Here is a 22942-nt window from a genome sequence, read left to right as displayed (position 1 = left end):
TAAGTTCGTCGCAAAAAACTTAAAAAAAAATTTTGGTGGCAAATTAGCCACGAAATATGGTCGTGGCAAATTACCCACGAATTTTGCCACGAATAAGTTCGTCGCAAAAAACTGAAAAAAAAAAATTTGTCGCAAATTAGCCACGAATTTTGCCACAAAATGTGTTCGTCGCAAATTAGCGATAAATTTTGCCACGAAAATATTTCGTCGCAATTTAGCGACCAACAAAAAAAAAAATTTGAAAAAAATAGCGACGACTTTTGCCACGAATACAGTTCGTGGCAAATTAGCGACGAATTTTACCATGAATATTTAGCAACGAATTTTGCCACGAATAATTAGCGATGAATTTTGCCACGAATAATGTTCGTGGCAAATTAGCCACGAATATAGTTCGTGGCAAATTAGCCACGAATTTTGCCACGAATAATTAGTAATGAATTTTACGATGAATTTTTTTTCGTCGCAAATTTGCCACGAATAATTAGCGACGAAAATTGAAATTTTCTGTCGCAAAATTTTGCGACGGCCTATTAGCGACAAATATTTTTCCGTCACTAATTTTGTCGCAAATTCGTTTAGCGACGAATTTTGCCAAATTTTTCGTGGCAAAATTCGTCGCTAAAACCAACTTTTTTTGTAGTGAGTTTTCCCAGTATGGTTAGTCAGAAACTAGATTGGGAATGGCTTAAATATACTTGAAAGATCTTTAGTGTGAAAAGATTTGGTAATTTTGAATAGTTGTCGTCAAGAGCTATTCATGTGTATTAGACATCAAAATGCTAACCTTCCAGGGTAGGCTTCCAAATGGGCTACAAATAGCCATGAAGAGACTATCTCAAGGCTTGGGACAAGGTGCTGAAGAATTTAAGAACGAAGTCATACTGGTGGCGAAGCTTCAACATCGAAACCTTGTGCGGCTGCTTGGGTTCTGCTTGAAGGGTGAAGAAAAACTGCTCGTCTATGAGTTTGTGCCGAACAAAAGTCTTGACTACATTTTATTTGGTATGTTGTGTTTCAATATATTCCAAAGCTGTTGCTTTCCCTGTTGAGAGAGTATGTGATTAGCCCCATAATTATGTAGAAAGTTGGTTTGCATAAAATCTATTCAAGAGGATATACTAAGCGAAGATACCCGCATTCGAATTGTGCATACATTCAGATCCTGAAAATATTCGACAATTGGAATGGTCGAGACGTTACAAAATAGTGCATGGAATTGCTTGAGGAATGATCTATTGACATGGGGAATCTCAATTTCGGATCATTCATCGCGAGTTAAAAGCGAGCAATATCTTGTTGGACGGTGAAATGAACCCAAAGATTGCAGATTTCAGCATGGCAAGTATTTTCGGAGTCGATCAAACACAGGCAAACACTAATAAAATTGTGGGGACTTTGTAAGTATTGTTATGCTTTGTTCTCTACTTTTTATGCTTATATATACATATATTGCTGATGTATTACGATTTGCAGTGGTTACATCGCACCCGAGTATGGAATGCATGGGCAGTTCTCCATGAAGTCCGATGTCTATAGTTTCGGTGTCCTACTTCTTGAGCTCATTGGTGGTAAAAAGAATAGTTTCTTCTACCAAGCAGATGAGGGCAAAGTTCTCGCTAGCTATGTAAGTTGCACAAATTGACTATAACTAATAAGAATATATTAAACAAAGCAGACTCGACATACTGAAATATTTTCTTCAAATGAATTGTTTTGTAGGCCTGGAAAAATTGGAGAGACAATATGCCATTGGAAGTGTTAGATCCAGCTATTAGAGACTCGTATTCAAGGAATGAAGTTCTGCCTCCACATTGGTTTACTATGTGTTTAGGAAGATCCAATGGATAGACCCACAATGGCAAACATAGTTCTTATGCTGAACAGCTACTCTGTTACTCTTGCATTGCCCCAACAACCGGCCTTCTTCCTCCAGAGCAGGACAGAGAGACAGATGAAAGAGCTTGAATCAGACCAATCCACCAACAGGTCTATGCCATTGTCAACCAATGAAATGTCGGTCACCGAAATTTACCCCCGCTAAATGGTAATGTGAGTGGAAATCTTTCTTCATGATAGTCTCACAGAGACCTCGATCATAAGAGCCTTGGCACTCCACTGAGATCATTAGTAAACAATGAGCAAACACCTCTGTCCCGTACATCTAATGGTACAAAGTGTACTTTCTTTGAGGCGAATCATGCTTTGACCCACTAGGCACGGTAGGCTGTTTACATTAAGATATATATGTGTGTGTGGTCTTATTGGATCATGGAATATAAGTTCTTCCTTATCTGAAGAAATAATTAATTGAAACGACTAGAGTTTTATTAACTATCTTTTTTTACGATTCTTTTCATGATATATGAGGAGATATATTGGTTTGTACGTAATTCACACCGCTTTATTTTCTGTCACGTTTATTAGAAATCGAAGCCATAAACCTCACCTCCACATACATTCCTTTCTATGACCTGCCTAGTTACTCGATTATAATGGTTGGTGGTTGCTTATGATGGAACGACTCGCAACTTTGCGCGGATCCTTTCGTCCATATATTTCCTCATGTGTACACAAGAATAAACATCTCTCTCTCTCTTCCCGATCTATACACAGCCACAAGTCCACCGATGCCGGAGCCACTTCAGCCAAACTCCATGACTGATTAGCTCTTTCGCTGCCATCATTTGTATGTCTCTCTCAATCCGAGAACTTAGCCATGGCCTACAAGGGGCGGAGCTAGTCAACGAGGTTCTCTATGGATGGCAAGGGCTCAAATGATTCTAGCGTTGAGTAGCAAAACGGAATGATGGGGAGGGAGGGAGGGAGAGTGCAAGATATTAGGCCGATGATCGGACAAGTCTAAATTAGATGAACATGCATTAATGTTTTAACATCCTATGGAGGGTTGGCGTACAAAATAATGTATGATTCCACGAACTCAGTTCACGGGAACCTATTTCGATTAATACAATTGGATTATATGAGTCTCACGTAAAATCTACTTAACGTCATCACTTGTCATTGAGATACATGAGTTACATATTTCTTGACTTTTGTTAGTCAAGTCTTCATTCAACAAGAGAATGCAACTCACGCAATTCACCTTATCAATGGTTCCCGTTCATCTTTTTCTCTTTCCCCACCTGAGTTTTGATGGCCTAACCAATAATAGAGCGTGAGCATAGATCATTTGAACGTCCGAAGTGCAAGTGTTTGGCTTTCGTATTTATGACACATTCTAAGTCCCAAAGTTTTAACAAGTGACAATTATCCTCCAAAGTTTTTCGATCGATCAATACAGCAACAACACAAAATCTTAAAAGCCCATGCCTCTCTCTCTCTCTCTCTCTCTCTCTCTCTCTCTCTCTCTCTCTCTCTCTCTCTTCACCTCCATCGTGACTCACACATCCCTTGTTAGAATAGTACAAAATTGATGGTTGAAGATTGAGCACGTTGGCTGTTGAGCTCAGATTTGGTTGTTAGTATTCTTCAAAGAATGCCTTGATTTTTGGTGGGTGTCAAAAGAAAAATGAAAATGAATCGGTGAAGCATGATTTATGGTAGACGCTTGAAGAAGATTAAAGACAAAAAACTTACAAAATATTTAATGATGAAAAGCTTTTGCAGCATGAAGACAAAGAAAGCTAACAAAGACCATTGAAGAGTTCTCCACGCTAATGCATTTATTGTGACTTTTATCTGACTTTGTTTGTGTGCATTTATGGTTTTTTTTTCATTTAATGTTTGTCAAGTTATGTACATCTCCAACCACTATAAAAGGTTGTGAACTTCAGATTTGTAGTTACACTGAAACGAAAAGCATTTGCATTTCAATAAGTTCTCCCTCCGGTCTTTATTTGTGCCCTGTTCAAATGTCCAAAAATTGTCATTGTTCTTTTTGTATCCAACATTTGGTATTAGAGCTAGAAATGACATCCACCAGTTCCATTTAATTGCAACTTCTAAAGTTGAATAGAAGAAATTTCAAAAACTGGTTTGTCCAGATGAAGATTCTCTTCAAGTTGCAAAATTTGTGGAATCTGGTGGAAAATAGCTACACCGAAGTGGCCGATGTTGAAGCATTTGAGGCCTTAAGAAAGGAGGAGAAAGTTCTTTGGTGGAGTACCTTAGAAAGATCAGAAAGCATTGTATGTGATCTTTCAAGCCGTAAAGGAAACGATATTTGAAAAATATCAAGTGTTGAGACTGAGCATGGAGTTTGGGATATTTTGCAAAAATCCTATAAAAGGGTAAGTGTATTGGAAGTCCAGAATTAGCCAAAAAGTTTTACTTTATAACTCTTTTCTTAAACTTTTTCTAGGAAAGGTACGGTCTCGATGGTTTGGTCCTTTCACAGTCACACATGTATTCCCATACGGAACGGTTGAAGTTGCACATGACACCAAATGCACATTTAAGGTAAATGGTCAATGTCTCAAGCTCTACTTCAAAGGTGGTCACAACAAGCAGAAGACCACCATTGAACTTCGTCCTCCAAAATAGCAACATATGAGATAGTTTAGCTGAAAACTATAAAGCATGAGCTTCTTGAGAGGCAACCCAAGCATTTTTCAATATGTTTCTTCATTAATTTTTAAGTTCGTTTAAAAAAAATAGGATTAATTTTTCTTTGTGTTATCCAGGTTAATTTTCATATTGAGGGATTACTTTTTTAGAGTTCAGTCATCAAGGCCATCTATGGACACATCCTACAACAAGGGGAATTCTCTTATTTTTGTTTTTCTTTTTTTTCCGCATTGAGGACAATGCTTCATTCAAGTATGGAGGGGAGACAAAATTTTTGCTAAATATGAAAAAAAAAATTGTCATGATTGCATTCCTTTTTGTGAATTTTTGCGATTCTTAGGAAACTTTAAATTTTGTTCAAACTTGCAACATATGTGTGAGTTAATTTTGATTCTGATTATGTTGATCCACTTACTAAGCACTAAAAGTCGTTAATTTTTGAGTTGTGTGTACATCTAGAGAACATTAATGTGAAGTATGTGTTTTTCTTATATCTCACACAAATCTTAGAATTTGTTTGATTTTCTCTTGAGGCGAAATCCTGGACTGCATCTAACTGAGTAAATGATTTAGGCCATTTTTTGATCTATTGAGCCTTTCAAGCTAACCCTGTTTATTTATCCCTAGTCACCCCGTTGAGCCTTAATTCTTATCTAATATTTCATTGACACCCACATATTTTTATCTTACCTTTCACCAAATTATATCCTTGTCCCAAGGTTCATGAATATGTTGATTTTTAAGGATAAAATTTTATTTGAGTATAATAGCAATTTGGGAGGAAGGACAGAGCATGGAAATAATTTGATTGCTACGGTTGTTTGGGGTGTATCATTTAAAAAAAAAGAAAAAAAAAGAAATTGCTTTTAGGGTTCCTTATCCAGCTTTCAATTGAGTGAGCCTTTTGGATACTCAATGGGTTGAAAATGTTTATGTTATATTAGAAGAGACTTAGGGAGGAACTCCAACATAAAGCAATGAAAAAAAAAGGAAGAAGAAGAAAGAATGAATGATGATAAGTGGTGGCAGAAAGATTATCTTGAATGAGTGAAATTGGGGATAGTGCCATGGGCTCTAATTAGATCCTAGAAATCAAGGTGTTCATGGGTGATTTGAGCTTAAAGTTAGCATTAGCCCAGCCTTACATTGCAAACTAAGGAAAGTCCTATTGATTTTTAGTTGGATGATTAGCTTACATTAGTGGAGAGAGAAATGAAAAGCAAATATATGAGATTTGATCATAATTATAGAGAGTTTTTGAGAGGTTGCATACCAGTGTGAACTTATCTAGATTGCATATAATTCGAAAAGATGAAGACACACACATTTGGATCACATAGTTAGAATTGATCTTAACTTATTGATCAATTTCATTGTTTGGATGAAATTTGTGTTTTTCTTTGTCTTTTGATTTCGAGCAATTATGGAAGGATGTCATGGAGGGCGTTGTTAACTTAAGTATGTATTTATCTTGCTTTTGCTCGAGGACTAGCAAAATGTTAAGTTTGAGGGTTTGATAACTCTATTAAAATAGAGTTATTTTACCTCTTTTAGGCAACAAATAATCCAATATTTGCGAGAAAACATTTGGATTTCCTTCTATTTACTCAAATTTTCCTTATTTATAAAGCATAATGAGACATGAAGAAAATAAGGAAAATATGGCAAAAAGAAGGAAAGGAAATGAGAATTCTGTGATTTTTTTCCTAATTTTATGCAAAAAATAAGCAATTGCCTTGTGTTAGGAGTCTTGGATGTTATCCTATAACTATGATAACATTGAGAGCATAGGGGGTCGGCCATTTTTTTTTATCATTCTTTTTTTCATTTGTCTTATAGTTTTTCAAGTATTTTGAAGAGAAAACAAAAAGTGGTGACGTAATTCTTGTTCTTTGATTCAAGATATATAGTTTAATTTATATTTTTGTTTCTTCTTCTATTATGTTCTAGTTTCTTTTTGTTAAGGCTACGATGTAGCCTGATCATGATGATATGAATTTCATGCTTTTAATGTTCTGCAAGTGATTTTATTTATGTGAGTTAGATATTATTGCACTTAATGCCTTCAAGTGACTGTCCACAATTTGAATGATCTGATGTGCATATTTAAGACTGAAAAGTGATAATATACAATTGCTCCTTATAATATATAATCATAAATTAAATGTGGATAGAGGTATACTATGTTATTTTTGTGGCTTTCGGTGATAAGGTGGTCCAAAAGATTCATTATAAATCGGGGATATTCAAAGATTTTAATGCACTTATGTTAATTTAAATTCACATAGAGATATAGTGAATTGATAAACTGAGTAGGTTTGTATAGGATAGTAAATAGACTAAAAAATTTCGGTAACACATGTTTGATAGTGTTCTTGTATGCATAATGATCTGAAATTCATATCTAGTGGTTACGGTGAAATCGGATGCTCTACCATATTTATTTGATTGATTAACTGCATTTAGTTCTGAAATTTTGTTTCTAAGATTGTCAATTTTCATTTATCTCAATTTTATTTTGACCTGTTAAATAAATTTTAGAATTATTTAATTTTTAATATTTAAATGGTTTATTAATCATCAATCTCTGTGAGACGATATTTTTCTCATTATTATACTACATGTTCGACACATTCATTTGCATTTAGAATTTTACGAACATGTATGCCCAATAACTTTCACATTGATTGATTTGATTGAATAATTTCACTTAAAATTATTTTCTAGAAACCGTCTACTTACAGTTATTCCTTAATTTTAGGAGTTGATTTTCAAAAATCCAAAACTGCCATTTTCTGGTTTTCTCCTTTATTTTTTTCGCGACTCTTGACATTTCTTCAACAAAAAATACAAACCGTTCTCTCCTTCGATTCAAGATCAAAAGTTTTTCATCTTCAATCGTTCTAAAACCAAATGGCACCCAAAATTGCTTCAAACTCTTTGAATGCTCGTTGTTCTTCTCGAATTGCAAGCATGGGACCGCGTAATACAGAAGAAATCAATCACTTTGAGATTAGCGGCTCATCTAAAGGAGAATTTGAGAAGCAATCAACTCAGGCATCTGGTAATCCTCAATCATCTGGTAAACCTAAATATGTGCCTTCAAGAAGTCTCAAATTTAATGATTCAAAAGTTTGTGTGGAAAACCTATGGACTTCTTAAAAGGGGTAATGCTTCCGAAACCCTTATGAATCAATTTTTTAAGGAAAATGGGTTTAGATGTGAGGAAGATTTTCTCTTGGCTTTTACAACTGAGGCTCTTCAAGTTTCAGCTCTAGAAACTGTTGCTGAGAAAAGTAAGTTTAGTGCTTCTAGCAAAACACAAGGAGAAGATGGGTGAATCAATTGTTTCTAAGTCTGCTCGAAAGGCAAAATCCCTGTTTCTAGAGATGTTTCTGAATGGGATGGAAAGAGAGAAGATGATTATGAGAAATTGTTCTAACAGTTTCACAAGAAAGATTGGGTTTGGTATTGATGGAAAACCAAAGGGAAATCTTTTCAGAAGCAAACAGGACAAAGAGCAGACAGAACTGTCGATTTCTTATTCCTTAATAATACCGACGTTCCTGTTCAGCATCACTTTGCTGGACTTAAAATGAAAAACTTTTGTTCAACTTCTTCTCCCACTTATCCTGATCTTACTACATATTTCTACTCAAATTTGTTTTTCTTATCTCCAAACTTATTGAAATTCAATGTAATTGACAATGATTATGATCTAAATGTCTCCATACTTGCTGAAATTATTGGTGTTGAAAACTTGATTGTCACTCCCATCAATATTCGCAGTACTGACTGGGAATCCTGATTTTTCTCGTGCTTCAAAGTCTCGCATTTCTTATTCTAGTTTGCCTTTGAAAAACATATATACACACAAAATTATCATAAACTATCTCAGGCCCTAGGCTTCTTCAAAGACTGATGTTTCTAGGTACAAAGCTAAGCTCATTTGGGCTATTATGAATGATGTTCTCTTCTTTCTTCAACACGCTATCATTCTCCACATGTATAGGACTATTCTTAAGAGCAAAGGTCGACTACCTTATGGCTCCTTGGTTACTAAAATCTTTGAACATTTAAAAATCAACATTCCTTCAAAGATCAGTACCAAATCTCTTCTTGTCATAATTGTTGGTGAAAGAATGATTACAAAAATGAGGTTTGGATATACTGAGGAAGGTTGGACAAACAACAAAGGACAGCTTGTGAAAGTTCAACTTACTCAGACTGAAATCATGGATGGTTTGGACAAGTCATCCAAGAAGAGAAAAGGTAAATCACCTATCTCTGAAGCTCAATCTTCCAAAAGGCAATCAACTGTCAGGGCACTTATCTAAAGGTTGGAAGAGGAAAAAACTTTAGAAAAAAAAACCTGAAGAAGAAGAAGAAGAAGAAGAAGAAGAAGAAGAAAGTGACCCATAAAAGTTTTTTGATACAGAGGTTGAGAAGGATGAAGAGGCTAAGGAGAAGGAAGGAGATGAGAATATGGAAGTTGATTCTGAAGAATAACTTGACCAAGAAGAAGAATGAAGAAGGTTTGAGAATGAATGCTTGATGAACTATGAGCAGGACTTTTGGATAAAAGGGAAGAGGCAACACCCATGGAAATGGGAATTGCTTCAACAAACTCTCAGGCTGCTACCCAGGAAAGCAAATCTTCATTTGCTAAAGATGATGTTTTTAAAAAGACGATGGAAAATTTTCCTAAGGGTGCTTAGATTGCGAGGGAGCTTCAAACAAAATAGAGAGTTTCAGACCTGTTGACATTCAGACTCTACAGGTTCAAAAGACTCAAGCCCCTATCGGTGACACTCCAATGATCAAACCCTTGCCATCATATTTCAGCTGCTCAATGATATTAAGGGAAAACAGACTGCAATGGAGAAAGACATAGAGTTTTTAAAAGCAATGGCGGAAAATCAGATGCAGCATGTCAACCATCAAGCAGAACAACATTTGACAGCAATTGACAAGGCTTTTGATCGATGCATGACCAAATTGGAGGACAACCTGAAGAAACTGGAATATTTTCAGCTTGTGCGCATAACATTTAACATAGTCTCATCCGTTGACAGCACTGTTCAGACCCCTGATCCAAACTAGCCTTCATCCTCCAAATGATTTTCTTTTAAGTTCTAATGTGTTATTAAGTTTTTGAATTTTTTTTAATTATTCAAACTTTGACTATCTTTGGATAATTTATTTGGTTATGTTTGTCATATAATATGGTTTATTATGGATATATAATTTTTTTGCTGACAAAAAGGGAGAGAAATATTATACAGGGAATATATTGAAGAAATACAGTATTATACTGTAGGTTGTACCTATACTGCAAATGCATGGACATCATATCCAAAAATCTGTAGTAGTTATCTTCCTTATCATAGCTTTAATATTATCATATTTATCTATTTTGATCACATTTTAAATTTATCACCATAAAAAAGGGAGAAATTGTTGAGAAAACCTCCTAATGAGTTTTGAAGTTGACAAAACTATTTATGTGTTGGTTTTAAGTTTGATAAATGTCTTGAAGTTTTTGGTGATACAGCAAATGATTTTCTATGAGACTTGGTTCAGACTCAAATCTACGTTTATCTAGATATTATATGGACTATTACTTTGAGGATGTTATTGAAGATAATGTTTGAACATCATCAAGTAACAAATGAATATCGAAATAATTATGCATGGATATCTCCAAATGTATTCAGACTTAAAGACTACAAACCGAGTTTCTTTAATCCGAGAAAGCTGCTAAGACTTTACATTGAAGAAAGACTTTATATTCTCGATGCTACTTATGATCCTATTCAGACACAAATTCAAGACCCACAATAGTTAGTAATTGGATTTGGATTTCCTTCTTAAGAAAATTTGATTGACTCTTATCCTTAAAGATTGTTTCGCAACGGTTTAATATGCAAGACATCTTGATTAATTGGCATCAATCACGAGACAAGAAACATTCCATAATTAAAGATCTCTACTTATGGAAGCTGGTGATTTTGGTTGTATGGGCGACCAGAATAAACAGAGATTTAGATTTAAGTCCCTCAATGGCTACGTAATCTTTTTGATATAGTACTGTCTAACGGGTAAATTGGAAAATGATCCTCTGAATATTGTGCTACCGGAAGTTTGGAAATGGAGGAGTATAAAAGGAGATCGATGTATTGAGAAGAATATAGACGACATCGAAGGCAAGAGAACTTCATGCTTGTCTTTTGTGAGCTAAAATTGTTATCTTTGAGAGGAATTGTAAAGAGCGATAGTGTGAGATCCTAAGATCAATCACACACACTTGAGAAGTGAACACTCATATTTTATAGCCTCTTATTGATCTATTAGTGAAATCCAGCCAGTAGACTATCAGTGTCACGCCCCGAACCCTATCGAGCTCGCGACATCCGCCACTGGTCGATTTATGCGAGACATCCCAGGAATTATCGCCGACCTCAAATACAATCGTCAGGGATATAACGCACGACGGAAACCACAATTAACCCGGACAATATAAACTGGGGAAACGTCAGGGAGAATAAACATTGACATTTTCATTAACAATCTTATACAACATTCACAGCACTTACAACCACCGTAATTTACAGCCACCATAAACCCTTGCACACCGTATTACAAACTACCGATATACAAAAAGATCGGTAACCTAGCATCCAGACCTCAAAAATGGTACTTTCCTAAAATCTACGATTCTGAACCCCCAACACTAGTCTCTACGCCCTTTACTCGGCGTCCATTCAAAATCTGACTCATCATCACCGGAGTCTGAACTCCCCCGATCCGTTTGCTCCTCCGAAGACTCCGGCTCCGCCTCGATCTCAATCGGATGATCAATGTCACCTGACTCAGCTGGAATAGCGTTCTGGTACTCCTCAGCTAGAAAATCAAAGAAATTAATCTCAGGCACGTAATTGGGATCCATGTATTCCTCAAACGGGAGTATATACTCCGGGTCTCCTACAGGCTCTTCCAACTCCTCAGACTCGTCATCTGGCTCTACCTCGGGCTCCACCTCTTTTGGTTCCTCCTCATCTGGTTCCTCTTCCTCTGGTTCCTTTTCGAGGATTGGTTCTAAGTCTATGTCCATCGGGTCATCCTCAGCTTGCGATGCTTCAGGCTCAGGTTCATGCTCAGCCTCCGAAGATCCCTGAGCGGCGGGTGCTGGATGCATCCCAGATTGCGCTACGCTAACCTCCGTACTGGTCAACTCTCCATCAATCGGGAGTACGGCAGTCGGGTCCCAATCCCCAACTAGATCAAACGGAACATCAAAACCTCTAATGGGCCCGAACTCAGCCCCGTCCGCATCCCGGAAGAACCAGGCAGTATAAACGTGGGTCTCCCAAAGAGGTAATCCTACTTCTACGAAAACGGTCGTGGTATGCTTAATCCAGGTCATTCCATCACCCATCGGAAACTCTGTAACTTCATTTTCGGTGTGCACTGGTACCCCAAAACGTTCTGGTGGCGGTGGCGGTGGGTTTATGGCTTAGGTCGGGGTTCTGAAAATATTGGTTGAGACAACCATGAGATCACATCTCAGCAAGTTCACCCCTAAACCCCACCTAGGCTACCACGTACCTCCAGACAATTTCACAAACACAATCACACGCACTAATTCATCACACAGCAGTCACATTATATACGATCACACGCATGTACCAATCTCATGTCCTGCACTCATTCTGTTCACATCATATCCTTTACACATTCCTCGCCAGTGACCCGCGTTGAAGTACACGCCTCAGGTACACTGCAACTAACTTTTCACAACACTTCCGGGCCCACGTAAACGTACACGCCTCAGGCCATGTTTCTTGCCCGCGTAAACGTACACGCCTCAGGCTCAACACCTACCACCTACTACGCAAACCCCGTTGAAGTACACGCCTCAGGCTGGCAGTCTTCCGGTAATACCGGACATCGTCCCCCGTAAACGTACACGCCTCAGGACGGCACAATTTCCACGAACTCGTGTCATATCACATCCACTTTTCATTTATGCACATGCTTAACAAGCATTTACCACACTCAACTGGTCAATCACACGTGGCCCGTGCACGCATCAATTCACACATAATACATGCTCACTCAGCATTTGACATTGCCAATTTTAACAATTAAATTAATCTGGCCCAAGCGTGCACCTGACAGGCGTATGTCAACCATTCAATTACACAACCATGCACTCAAATTTATCACCACAATGAAATCACAGTTCAACACACATAAAAGCACAATTTGCCATTTTTCTCCGACCAAATGGCGTCAAATCAATTCCGGCCCTTCACGACACTTTCTCACAATTAATTGCCGGTTCTAAAAATCCAATTTGCGTCCCGATCGGCCCATCACAGCCCACTGTTCAGCCACTCACAGCCCACTGTTGTTCTCGAATTCTCCATTAAAAATTTCCCGAATTCAATCCTAGGCCCGCCAATCTATTTTACTCATAATCCATACGAATCCGCACCCCAACTAAACCCGATTCCAACCAAATTACCCGTCGATACCCAATATCCTAAGTCGGGTTTAGGGCGCGACTTACCGGGTTCTAGACTCACACGGCTAGAACGGAAAGTAGGCGGCACTTAATCGGGAACGGCGGCGAACGGCGACACGGCTCGCGGTGATCGGCGGCGTGCGGCGGCGCGGCTCCCTTGGCCGAGACCCACGACCACATGGGGAGGAGAGGAGAGAGAGAGACAGACGGCGTGGGGCTGGCGGTGGCGTGGCGGCGAGGACGGCGCAGCACGACGGCGGGCTGGCGGGCGTACGGACGGCGGCGATCGTGCGGCGGCGACGGCGGGAGGGGGAGGCGGCCGAAGGGAAGCTCACGGTGGGGGGGGGGGGAAATTGCCGTGAGGGAGAGAGAGAAGAGAGAGAGAGAGAGAGGGTCTTCTAGACTTAAATAGTGAAATTGACCCAATTTTGGCTAATTACCAAAATGCTCCTCTCTAATCTTTTCATCCGACAGTCCAGATTCGATCTTATCTTGAAACCGACGGCCTAGATCGAATCTTACGAAAAATATCCAAGGACAATCTTGTAATTTCTCAAAAAGTCCAAGGGCAAAATTGTCTTTTCCAACTTTTAGGGTAAAATTACCAAAATGCCCTTGCCCTTTATAACTAACCCTTTAATAAATCCCAAGGGTAAAATGTCACTTTCTCTGTTTCTCGCCGAAATCGAACTTTTCTGAAAAATCCGAAGAAATCCAGAGTTGCACGTTCCAATTACAACGTCGTCCAAAGGCCCTGCCGTGATTTTTCGAATTTTCTAACGCTCGGTTTGGTCTCTACTCAATATTCCAATTATATATTCATAACGTAACTCGAGCGTTTCTCAGACTAACGGGTGGCTTTTGGGAAATTCGTCTATACGACCCGTGACTGATACTAAATCGAGTCACGTACAATTTATTTAGACCGTAATGACTTCGGTTGTCATTAAAATCGCGAGGATCAATCGCTAAATCCGAGGGGCACGATCGTTTGGTATAGGTTCAGGATCATTCGTCAAGTCTTTTCGCGGTCCAATGGAATCACCCGCGATCCACTACTATGATAGTGGCGAGCTGACCCCTAACTATCCTTGGATCGGCCAACAGTGGCTCAAAATATCACCTCGACGATTTTATGGTCGAAAGTCCATTCACGATTGAATTATCTTTAGTCGTACGAATTTTAAATCCCTAATTAGCCTTTCCCTACTGGTTAGTATCCCAGGAATGATCAGTTCCGGGTGAGAACTAGCTACAAATACATTAATAAAATAATTTATTTCATAAATCCCAAATGAGCGAAATTTCGGAATGTCACAATCTTCCCCCCTTACAAAAATTTCGTTCTCGAAATTTACAAATCTCACCACTACCCAATATTTACAAATCTTACTACTGCTCAAACAACTGGGGGCATTGACGTTGCATCATCTCTTCACTTTCCCAAGTTGCGCCTTCAGTTCCATGGTGCTCCCAAATAACTTTGACCATCGGGATTGTCTTGATCCTCAAAACTCTCTCCTTACGATCTTCGATTCTTACCGGTCTCTCGACATAAGACACTTTGTCATCAACTTCGATCTCCTCATATTTCAACACATGCGTCAGATCCGGTTCATATTTCCTTAACATCGATACGTGGAACACATTATGCACCTGCGATAGATTTGGCGGAAGTGCAAGACGATATGCCAAATCCCCGATCCTTTCTAAAACTTCGAAAGGTCCCACGTACCTTGGACTCAACTTACCCTTCTTACCGAACCTGGATAGTCCTCTCATGGGCGATACCTTAAGAAACACGTGATCCCCTACTTGAAACTCCAAAGGTCTTCGTCTTCTGTCTGCATAACTCTTTTGACGGCTCTGCACTGTCTTCAGTCTTTCGCGTATAATCTTAACCGCCTCAATCGACTGCTCCACTAACTCTGGCCCGGTTATAGTCTTTTCTCCCACTTCGTCCCAACACACGGGCGTTCTACAAGCTCTACCATATAGTGCTTCAAAAGGCGCCATTCCAATGCTCTGCTGGAAACTATTATTATAAGCAAACTCTACTAAGAGTAGTTGTTCTTCCCACTTACCCTGGAAATCTAGCACACACGCCCTGAGCATATCCTCTAGAGTCTGAATCGTCCTCTCAGACCGGCCATCTGTCTAAGGATGGTAAGTTGTACTGAACTGCAACTTGGATCCTAACGCAGTCTGCAGACTTTTCCAAAATCGTCGGTAAATCTAGGATCACGATATGATGTTATCGACACGGGTACCCCATGCAATCGAACTATCTGCTGTACGTACAACTCAGCATATCGATCTAATGCGAAGTCCTTTCGCACAGCCAAAAAGTGTGCCGACTTGATCAATCTGTCGACAATCACCCAAAATAGTGTCATGGCCTCTTTGGCTTCTAGGTAATCCTGACACAAAATCCATAGTTATGTGCTCCCACTTCCATTCTGGAATTTCCAAAGGTCGCAATAATCCCCCGGGCTTACAATGTTGTGCCTTCACCTGTCGACACGTCAGACATTTGGCTACATGTCTGGCTATATCTCCCTTCATACCGTTCCACCAGTAGTATTGCCTTAAATTTCGATACATTTTAGTACCACCCGGATGAATACTGTAACTGCTACGATGCGCTTCAGACAAAATCTCTTCCTAAAGTCCTGCATCGTCCGGCACACATAACCGTCCACGAAACTTTAATATCCCGTCTTCAGACACTTGAAAATCTGGCTTTCTCTTGGCATCTTCCATTTCTACAATCTTTTGAATTTCCTGATCCGAAGATTACAACATCTTGATCTTAGCCTGAATTTCCGGTTCAATCCTAAACGTAGCCAGCAAGCTCGAGACTTGACTCACTTCAAATCTGAACTCCGAGTCTCGTACTTTTTCCAACGGTGTCCACTCCTTGACCATCAAATGTGTTATACTCGACTTACGACTCAAAGCAGTAGCTACCCGATTAGCCTTCCCGGGATGATATAAAATTTCGCAGTCGAAATCCTTCAACAACTCCATCCACCGACGCTGCCTCATGTTTAACTCCTTTTGGGAAAACAAATACTTAAGGCTCTGATGGTCTGTATAAATCTGAAATTTCTCTCCGCATAAATAATGTCGCCAAATCTTCAGGGCGAATACAATTGCGGCCAATTCCAAGTCATGCGTCGGATAGTTTAACTCATGCGGTCTTAACTGCCTTGACGCATAAGCTACTACTCGCCCATTTTGCATGAGTACACATCCCAATCCTTTCAACGACGCGTCACTATATATCTCATATCCTTCGGGTCCTGATGGAATAGTCAACACCGGTGCCGTTGTCAATCTACACTTCAATTCCTGAAAACTCCGCTCACATTTATCTGTCCATTCAAATCTCGTTTCCTTTTTCAGCAAATGGGTCAACGGCGTTGCTATTGCCGAAAATCCTTCCACAAAACGACGATAGTATCCAGCCAAACCCAGAAAACTCCGAACCTCGGTTACCGTCGTTGGTCTAGGCCACTTCATCACAGCTTCGATCTTCATTGGGTCAACTGAGATTCCTTCCCCAAAGATTACATGATCGAGAAAAGCTACTCGACTGAGCCAGAATTCGCATTTGCTAAACTTAGCATATAGCGCATTCTCCCTTAAAGTCTGCAACACTCGATTCAAGTGAAATTCATTTTCCTCTAGGCTCTTCGAGTAAACCAATATATCGTCTATGAACACAATCACAAATTGATCTAAAAATTCCTTAAACACCCGATTCATCAGATCCATAAAGGCAGCGGGGGCGTTTGTCAATCCAAACGGCATTACAGTAAACTCATAATGTCCATACCTCGTTCTGAATGCCGTCTTCGGGATATCCTCCGTCCTAATCCTCAACTGATGATATCCCGTTCTCAAGTCGATTTTAGAGAACACCGAAGCCCCTTGCAAGTGATCAAACCAATCATCAATCCTCGGTAAGGAATATTTATTTTTAATCGTTACCTGATTTAGCTGCCTATAATCGATGCATAACCTCAATGATCCATCTTTCTTTCTCACGAATAATATCGGCGCTCCCCACGAAGACGCACTCGGACGAATAAATCCATTATCCAACAATTCCTGCATCTGCACCTTTAGCTCTTTTAACTTCGACAATGACATTCTATAAGGTGCTTTCGAAATTGGCTCGGTTCCAGGTGCCAATTCGATTACAAATTCTACCTCCCTCGCTGGTGGCAGTCCCGACAATTCCTGAGGGAACACATCGGGATACTCGCACACCACAGCTATATCCTCAAGCCTCGGCTCTTCAGCCGTTGAATCAACTACTGCCGCTAGGAACCCTTGACAACCTTCACTCGGCAACTTCGTCATTTCAAGCGACGAAATCCATGGAATCGAGGGTCCTCCTCGACTTCCCACAAATTTAAATTCCGGATGTCCAACGGGATTAAATTGGATCACCCTACTACCACAATCCATTACGGCCCTCTGCTTAGACAGCCAATCCATGCCCACTATCACATTGAAGTTGTACATATCTAGAACCGCTAAATCAATCATTTCCTCCCTATCCCCAATCACAATCTTACAGTTTGGACAACCCAACGAAACCAGCAGTTTATCATTCAAGGGAGTTGTCACACATAATACCACGTCAAGCAATTGCGGTTCCAAACCAATTAAATCAACAAACTGTTTTGATACGAAAGAATGTGACGCCCCAGGGTCAAACAAAGCATACGCAGCATGGTTGCACAGAGAAATCGTACCTGTGACAACCCCTGGTGCGTTCTCAGCCTCTCGTCTGGCCATAGCATACACTCGTCCTTGCGCTTGAGGCCTATTCTGGTTTGCTGTCTGGGCCGCTCCAGCCTGATTCCCATTCTGAGGTGGCGGCAATGCAGGCGGCCTATTCTGTCTAGGATTGGGGCAATTCCTTATGTGATGACCGAACCCCCACATCCAAAACATGCTTCACCCCTGGTTGGACAAGGTCCACTTCCGTGTCTACCTCCACAAATTCTACACGGACCATTAAAATTCCTGACTGGTTTCCCAATATTCCTTTTAACAGAAGGGGTAAAGCGCCTATTATCCATCATCGGCCTTTTTCCCAGATTACGATTATCCCTTCCCTGGACGAATCTCGATCCAGAAGCGGCGGCCCTATCCACTTGATCTCGCTCGAGAATCAGGGCCCTATCGAATATTTCCTCGTACGTCCTCAGATTTACCAATAACAACTGGCTGCGAATATCAGCCTTCAATCCGTCCCGAAATCTTCGCGCCTTGTCATCAGGATGTTCCACCATTCTTGGCGCAAACTTAGATAACCTCGCAAATTCCGCCTCATACTGATCTACTGTCATCTGGCCCTGGCAGAGTCTCAAAAATTCGGCTAACTTTCTTTCCCTGGCACTAGCCGAAAAATACTTCTCATAAAAGCTCTCAGTAAAAGCAGCCCAAGTCCGGGCTGTACCTTCCGGAAAAACCCTATCTCTGGTGGCCTTCCACCAATCGTTCGCATTATCCTGCAATTGATATACCGCCAGAGTTACCTTCTCATGATCATTGCACTCTAACACCTCAAAAGCCTTCTCGAGTTCCTCTACCCACTGAGGTGCAGCCTCAGGGTCACCTTTCCCAGAGAACTTAGGCGGTTTTAACTTTATAAACTGCTCTACCAGTTGATGCATCGGTCTATTTACAATCACATGCCCCTGCCCTTGGTTCTCATTATCATCAACAGCAACAGCGGCCACAACGACCTCGGCAGCTTGGGCATCCGCAGCAGCTCTTTCCTGAGTCTGCTGTCCTAACAGATTTCCGATCTGTTCTAAGGTCCTCATAACGGCTTCCATTCTAGGATCTTCATCAGGTCTAGGTTCCACTCTGGGTTCCGCTACAGCTCCAGCATCGACCCCAAGATTTTCTATCGCTCCTGCACCCATACCCAGGTCCTCTATGGCTCTGGCTCGAGCACGACCTCTACCCCTTGTTCCTCTACCTGCGCCCCTACGTGGGACTCTTCCTACGCCTCTTCCTTCACTGCTCATTATCGCAATTCTACCACTCTCCTACCTGCTACAATTCCATTTAGGAATTAGCACTCTAGGCCTACTAGATTAATCTGATTCTAAACAGTGAATTAGCACAACAATTCACTCAACAGGCAACCCCTCACTACCAATCACGAGATCACAATCACAAAGGTCCGAACACTTACCTCAGGTCCAGACGCACCTGCATTTCCATCATCACAACATACAATTCACCCAATCAATCATAACAAACAATCCGGAGGCACGTGTAGCTTATTCCGCCTTACAACTCACTAAAGTCTCCCTAAATACTACCCCAGGGTTTCTGCTCCTTATCACTCCAAACTTTGACCAGTCTAGATCGAGCTGACCTTGCTCTGATACAAATTCAAACGGGGATGTCACGCCCCGAACCTTATCGAGCTCGCGACATCCGCCACTGGTCGATTTATGCGACACCCCAGGAATTATCGCCGACCACAAATACAATCGTCAGGGATATAACGCACGACGGAAACCACAATTAACCCGGACAATATAAACTGGGGAAACGTCAGGGAGAATATACATTGACATTTTCATTAACAATCTTATACAACATTCACAGCACTTACAACCACCGTAATTTACAGCCACCATAAATCCTTGCACACCGTATTACAAACTACTGATATACAAAAAGATCGATAACCTGGCATCCAGACCTCAAAAATGGTACTTTCCTAAAATCTACGATTCTGAACCCCCAACACTAGTCTCTACGCCCCTTACTCGGCGTCCATTCAGAATCTGACTCATCATCACCGGAGTCTGAACTCCCTCGATCCGTTTGCTCCTCCGAAGACTTCGGCTCCGCCTCGATCTCAATCAGATGATCAATGTCACCTGACTCAGCTGGAATAGCGTTCTGGTACTCCTCAGCTAGAAAATCAAAGAAATTAATCTCAGACACGTAATTGAGATCTATGTATTCCTCAAACGGGAGTATATACTCCGGGTCTCCTACAGGCTCTTCCGACTCCTCAGACTAGTCATTTGGCTCTACCTCGGGCTCCACCTCTTCTAGTTCCTCCTCCTCTGGTTCCTCTTTCTCTGGTTCCTCTTCGAGGATTGGTTCTAAGTCTATGTCCATCGGGTCATCCTCAGCTTGCGATGCTTCAGGCTCAGGTTCATGCTCAGCCTCCGAAGATCCCTGAGCGGCGGGTGCTGGATGCATCCCAGATTGCGCTACGCTAACCTCCGTACTGGTCAACTCTCTATCAATCGGAGGTATGGCAGTCGGGTCCCAATCCCCAACTAGATCAAACGGAACATCAAAACCTCTAACGGGCCCGAACTCAGCCCCGTCCGCATCCCGGAAGAACCATGCAGTATAAACGTGGGTCTCCCAAAGAGGTAATCCTACTTCTACGAAAACGGTCGTGGTATGCTTAATCCAGGTCATTCCATCACCCATCGGAAACTCTGTAACTTCATTTTCGGTGTGCACTGGTACCCCAAAACGTTCTGGTGGCGGTGGCGGTGGGTTCATGGCTCAGGTCGGGGTTCTGAAAATATTGGTTGAGACAACCATGAGATCATATCTCAGCAAGTTCACCTCTAAACCCCACCTAGGCTACCACGTACCTCCAGACAATTTCACAAACACAATCACACGCACTAATTCATCACACAGCAGTCACATTATATACGATCACATGCATGTACCAATCTCATATCGTGCACTCATTCTGTTCATATCATATCCTTTCCACATACCTCGCCAGTGACCCGCGTTGAAGTACACGCCTCAGGTACATTGCGACTAACTTTTCACAACACTTCCGGGCCCGCGTAAACGTACACGCCTCAGGCCATGTTTCTTGCCCGCGTAAACGTACACGCCTCAGGCTCAACACCTACCACCTATAGCACAACCCGCGTTGAAGTACACGCCTCAGGCTGGCAGTCTTCCGGTAATACCGGGCATCGTCCCGCGTAAACGTACACGCCTCAGGACGGCACAATTTCCACGAACTCGTGTCATATCACATCTACTTTTCATTTATGCACATGCTCAACAAGCATTTACCACACTCAACTGGCCAATCACACGTGGCCCGTGCACGCATCAATTCACACATAATACATGCTCACTGAGCATTTGACATGGCCAATTTTTACAATTAAATTAATCTGGCCCAAGCGTGCACCTGACAGGCATATGTCAACCATTCAATTACACAACCATGTACTCAAATTCATCACCACAATGAAATCACAGTTCAACACACATAAACGCACAATTTGCCATTTTTCTCCAACCAAATGGCGTCAAATCAATTCCGGCCCTTCACGACACTTTCTCACAATTAATTGCCGGTTCTAAAAATCCAATTTGCGTCCCGATCGGCCCATCACAGCCCACTGTTCAGCCACTCACAGCCCACTGTTGTTCTCGAATTCTCCATTAAAAATTTCCCGAATTCAATCCTAGGCCCGCCAATCTATTTTACTCATAATCCATACGAATCCGCACCCCAACTAAACCCGATTCCAACCAAATTACCCGTCGATACCCAATATCCTAAGTCGGGTTTAGGGCGCGACTTACCGGGTTTTAGACTCACGCAGCTAGAACAGAAAGCGGCGGCACTTAATCGGGAACGGCGGCGAACGGCGACACGGCTCGCGATGATCGGCGGCGTGCGGCGGCGCGGTTCCCTTGGCCGAGACCCACGGCCACACGGGGAGGAGAGGAGAGAGAGAGACGGACGGCGTGGGGCTAGCGGTGGCACGGCGGCGAGGACGGCGCAGCACGGCGGCGGGCCGGCGGGCGTACGGACGGCGGCGATCGTGCGGAGGCGACGGCGGGAGGGGGAGGCGGTCGAAGGGATGCTCACGGTGGGGGGGGGGGGGGGAAATTGCCGTGAGGGAGAGAGAGAAGAGAGAGAGAGAGAGAGAGAGAGGGTCTTCTAGACATAAATAGTGAAATTGACCCAATTTTGGCTAATTACCAAAATGCCCCTCTCTAATTTTTTCATCCGACGGTCCAGATTCGATCTTATCTTGAAACCGACGGCCCAGATCGAATCTTATCAAAAATATCCAAGGGCAATCTTGTAATTTCTCAAAAAGTCTAAGGGCAAAATTGTCTTTTCCAACTTTTAGGGCAAAATTACCAAAATGCCCTTGCCCTTTATAACTAACCCTTTAATAAATCCCAACGGTAAAATGGTCACTTTCTCCGTTTCTCGCCGAAATCGAACTTTTCTGAAAAATCCGAAGAAATCCAGAGTTGCACGTTCCAATTACAACGTCGTCCAAAGGCCCTGCCGTGATTTTCCGAATTTTCTAACGCTCGGTTTGGTCTCTACTCAATATTCCAATTATATATTCATAACGTAACTCGAGCGTTTCTCAGACTAACGGGTGGCTTTTGGGAAATTCGTCTATACAACCCGTGACTGATACTAAATCGAGTCACGTACAATTTATTCAGATCGTAATGACTTCGGTTGTCATTAAAATCGCGAGGATCAATTGCTAAATCCGAGGGGCATGATCGTTTGGTATAGGTTCAGGATCATTCGTCAAGTCATTTCGCCGTCCAGCGGAATCACCCGCGATCCACTACTATGACAGTGGCGAGCTGACCCCTAACTATCCTTGGATCGGCCAACAGTTGCTCAAAATATCACCTCGACGATTTTATGGTCGAAATTCCATTCACGATTGAATTATCTTTAGTCGTACGAATTTTAAATCCCTAATTAGCCTTTCCCTACTGGTTAGTATCGCAGGAATGATCAGTTCCGGGTGAGAACTAGTTACAAGTACATTAATAAAATAATTCATTTCA

General features: G+C 41.4%; 1 pseudogene; it reads left to right on the top strand.

Moving 5' to 3' along the window:
• Positions 1–824: 824 nt before the first annotated feature.
• Positions 825–2393, top strand: LOC115686686 (cysteine-rich receptor-like protein kinase 10; annotated as a pseudogene).
• Positions 2394–22942: the final 20549 nt, after the last annotated feature.

This window comes from Syzygium oleosum, unplaced genomic scaffold, assembly GCF_021117445.2.
Source record: "Syzygium oleosum isolate NSW1041296 unplaced genomic scaffold, Sole_v2.1 Sole_v2.11, whole genome shotgun sequence".
Taxonomy (NCBI): domain Eukaryota; kingdom Viridiplantae; phylum Streptophyta; class Magnoliopsida; order Myrtales; family Myrtaceae; genus Syzygium; species Syzygium oleosum.
Note: the sequence above shows the minus strand (reverse complement) of the source record. Positions and strands in the feature narration are given on the sequence as shown.